The sequence below is a fragment of the Pristiophorus japonicus genome, chromosome 19 (assembly GCF_044704955.1).
Source record: "Pristiophorus japonicus isolate sPriJap1 chromosome 19, sPriJap1.hap1, whole genome shotgun sequence".
Taxonomy (NCBI): Eukaryota; Metazoa; Chordata; class Chondrichthyes; family Pristiophoridae; genus Pristiophorus; species Pristiophorus japonicus.
Genome location: NC_091995.1, coordinates 46,250,473 through 46,254,783, shown reverse-complemented (window position 1 = coordinate 46,254,783; position 4,311 = coordinate 46,250,473). Strand labels below are relative to the sequence as shown.

Below are 4,311 nucleotides of genomic sequence, written 5' to 3'. Positions count from 1 at the left end.
AAATATGATATATCAAACATTTACATGGCATTAATCCACTACAATTTGTACATTTATTTCATCAAATGACTAATGTACACCTATAAATGAGTACCGTCAGCTTCAGGACTACGTACCATTAATTTACCAGTGCAGACCTCAAAATCTTTCTTTTTAAAAATTTCCAATGTGAAATGTTATTGCAAAATATCTTACTCTCTAATCAGTAGCAGTAAATACGGCTCAGCTGAACCTATTTGTTCAAATGACTGAAACTAATGCCAATCATTTTGTAATGTTCATATGTCACTTGAGGTTTCTCTCAGGTATAAAGAAGAGCTTATTTCGAAAGCAAAAGATCAGCCTGTTCATAACAGCTCCTGGCAACTTCACTTCTCTACGAATATGGGACAGCCAGTAATCATACAGATAGAAAACATTTACTATCCTATCCTTGCAATAGTTGGTGTTCCTGGTAAGCTGCTTCTAATCTGTTAATATTCACCTTAAACAGTGCTTCACTGTGTCACTGTTCCTGCTATTGATGTATTAATAATATTTGTTTGTTTTGATGTGATTGATGTGCAGACTCTGATTACCACTATCAAACAAATAATAATTAGAATACTCTAACTTTCTGACATATTCTTAATGTAATAACGTGACGGACTGCACAATTTCTTCTAAAATATTAATGGAAACAATTTTGGTCAGATTGTGCATCCTTTGTAAAGATTCTTGTAATTTTCAGAAGTTAAATACTGTGGATTATCGAAACCTCAGCAGGCTAGGTAGCTTATATGCAGTGGGAAACAGAATTAAAGTTTAAGGTCAATGACCAGTTCTGATAAAATATCATCGATCTAAAACGTTAACAATGTTTCTCTCGCTATATATGCTGTCTGTCCTGTTGAAGATTTACAGTATTTTCCACTATTTTATGTTGTTTTCAGTCTGAGCCTGGGTTCTGGTTAGTTAATATCATTGAACATTTTGAAATACACATCAAGGTATGTTTCCCACTAACTTTCAACGATTGCTATCACTATTACTAGAAATCCATAAACAATGGGCGTAGTTACTGTTATGTTTTGGTCAAAGGTGAGATCTCGAAAAGTAGGCAACTGCCCAGAAAGTTTACACTCACAGGGCAACACTTGCAAGTATGACACTGAACGGTATTGGTTGCTGCATTACATTGAGGCCAGCTAATGGTGTGAGCCAGCACAGTACAGGTCAAAATGCTGCTTGACTCCCAAAGTCAAGGTCAGGCAAAGTTTGTAATCATCACACTGGTAGCTATGGGGGAGGTTTTATTATTTACGGCTGCATTGGATGGATAGAACAAACTGCTGGAAAGGAACCACCAGCTTTGCCTAATCCGATGGATTTTGCTGCCAATTAATATCAAAGAAAGGGAAATGCGGCGGGTTGTGTTAGCAAGTGATACTTGGCCAGAATCTCCTTTCAGCGCACCAGTCAATCAATCTCCCACTGTGGGGCAATGTTAACCTAACCTGCCTGTCGGTAACCTGAGAGGATTAGGTACAACGCTGGTTTAACACTATGCCGATTCTACTCTCTACTGAAGGTAATGGAAAATAATATTGTGAGTAAAACGAGCATGGCACTCAATGAATTGATTTTCACCCTGGAGTAACACTAGGGTGCCAAGATTAGAAATTCATAATTTACATTCCAATAAATTGGTAAGTGATCATCCTCTCAATATAAGGAGAGACAGTAACTTCATCTTCCTCCTCTTTACAGCTAATTTAGCGACAATTCTCGTTCTCTCCCGTGGAAGCTGTGGTCTCTCCAAATGCATCACCAGTTACCTGGTTGCCATGGCAATGGCGGATCTACTGGTCCTGATCTTTACTGTAATTCTGTATGAAATTAATGATGCTTATTTTCCATATTCATTTCTGAACTACACTCCCATTTGCAGTCTCAATCTCTCCTTGAGTTTTGCTTCAATTGATTGTTCTGTCTGGTTAACTGTTGCTTTCACCTTTGATCGATTTGTGGCCATTTGTTGCCAACGGTTTTGATCAAAGTATTGCACCAAAGAAACTGCAGCTGTGGTTATAGCAGTAGTGAGTGGGCTGAGCATCTTAGAAAGTGTTCCAATCTATTTTATATATGAACCTCGGCAAATAATTGACAATGTACCATGGTCCTGCTATGTAATATCACGTTTTTATACCTCACCGATATGGGTAACATATTGGTGGTTGGAAACAGTTTTAACCCCACTTGCTCCATTTATGTTAATTTTACTGCTCAATGCTCTGACCATCAGGCACATTGTACTGGCCAATAGGGTGAGAAGGGAACTCCGAGCAAACAACAATGCTGAAAATCACAGTGATCCAGAGATCGAGAACCGAAGGAAATCCATATTTTTATTGCTCGCTATATCTGGCAGTTTTATACTGTTATGGATGGTAACATTCGTATCTTATATACTTGTACAATTTGATGATACTCAGTTTCTACAAGCGAATTACAATGACCCTTTCACTATTATGGAACAATCCGGGTATATGCTTAGCACGTTGAGTTCCTGCACAAACACCTTTATATATGCAGTGTCCCAGAGTAAATTCAGAGCTGAGCTGATACTTATCACTAAGCGTCCACTTGGATTAATAACATATTTATTTAAGGAAGTTAAATGGCTTCACTGAATTAGAACACAACAGGAATCATTTTTACTGTGGGAAATAATGCAAATAATGTGATATTGAACTGCCCGCATGCCAGGCAGCATTGTCTTAACTGCAAAGGAGAAAGGAAATGATGTATAATGGGCGGCATATGTTATACAATCCATTTGATACTATCGTCCAAAACTAAAATTACCTCCAAATGTACCCAAATTGGTTCAACAGAAATGCGCACAGAGTAATTTCCCGTCGAACTGCTCACACTCAGTGAAAGCAGATGGGCCGCGCTTCCTCTTTCTGGGCTCGCCAGCCTGCGTTTATTTTCAGTTAAAGTGACAAAATGTGGGACAGGACTTGCTAGTTCAAAAGCACAGAATCTGAATACTGCGGTCATGATAATTTAGAATTACAGAGGCGATAAGCTCGATAAAACTTTCATGGCTACTAATTAAATTACATTATATCCTTGTTTTTTACTTGTATTCATGCAAATGATTCACTGATTCTGTCCATTGGCAGTTGATCATGGAATCCGTGGTCTTATTCTACATTTAAAAAAATTGTGAGCTAAGATCAGAATTCATGTCTTACCTGTTTGCAAACTCTAGTACACAATAAAGTGTTTGAGATGAGATAACACGATGAAGCACCATCTCCATCACTAAACAATAATGGTGGGGGTGGGGGTTAGTTGTGAACTTCGGTAGGATTCGGAGGGTGGGATAGATGTTGATAACATTGGTGGTGTTCTGGAATATCAGAGAGCTGGTGTGGGAGTCCTGTGGCTCACCTGCAGGGAAGTGGGTGAGCTTTGATTTTGTCCAAAGGAGGCAGAGGTCAGACATTTAGTAATGCTGGGACACGATATTTAGATTTTGAAAAATCAGATTATGGATCCAGGATTAAGTAGCAGCAGTTATGGAGTGAGTGTGGTGAGGTGTGACATGACAATATGAAAGACTCGGGTTCTACAGCGCTGCAGTCACAGGTCTGAGGTTAATGGACACCAGCGGCAGAGTACTTGGCTTTAAGCTGAACTGGGAGAATTAGTCCCTGGCTGGGTACTGTAGTGGTAGAACCGAAGCCTTGCAGAAGTAGTGAGTGGATTCTGTCTTCTGGTGGGGTAGTACGAGGTCTATGACACTATTGGTGGAAGTCGAAGGATCCCAGGATTTAACAACATTTCGGTGTATGGCTATGATTGTGAAATTAGCTCTGTCAGAAATCTTTCTGTAGATACTGAACTGAGCAACTACCCATCGGTTCTTTGAAAATTAATAAAGTATAACAGACTTTAACAACATCTGACTGCTTTAACGGACAAATGGTAAATAAATTCATAACCGCTCATGGCATCATTTTATTTCAAACGTGCAATGAAAACTGTAAAATGTTTAATGCGGCTGGCTTGTGAATATTGCAATGCAGAAGGGGCTAAACCGCAACGGAAATGAATGAATGTTTGTTTTAAAAAGTATAGATGAATAGACAATCATTGACCTCTCTCCCGCTCTCCCTCCACTGTCTCTCACATGCCCTCTCTCCCTCTCGATCTCTCTCATCCTCCCAGTCACTCCCTCCCTCTCTCTACATCCCTCGCTTTCCCTCTGACTCTCTCTCTCACTCTCCCTCCACCCCACATTCTATATCTCCTTCCCCT

At 39.5% G+C, this 4,311-nt stretch overlaps 1 pseudogene; it reads left to right on the top strand.

Annotated features, from left to right (window-relative positions):
- The first annotated feature begins 384 nt into the window (after positions 1 to 384).
- Positions 385 to 2,672, top strand: LOC139230204 (probable G-protein coupled receptor 139; annotated as a pseudogene).
- Positions 2,673 to 4,311: the final 1,639 nt, after the last annotated feature.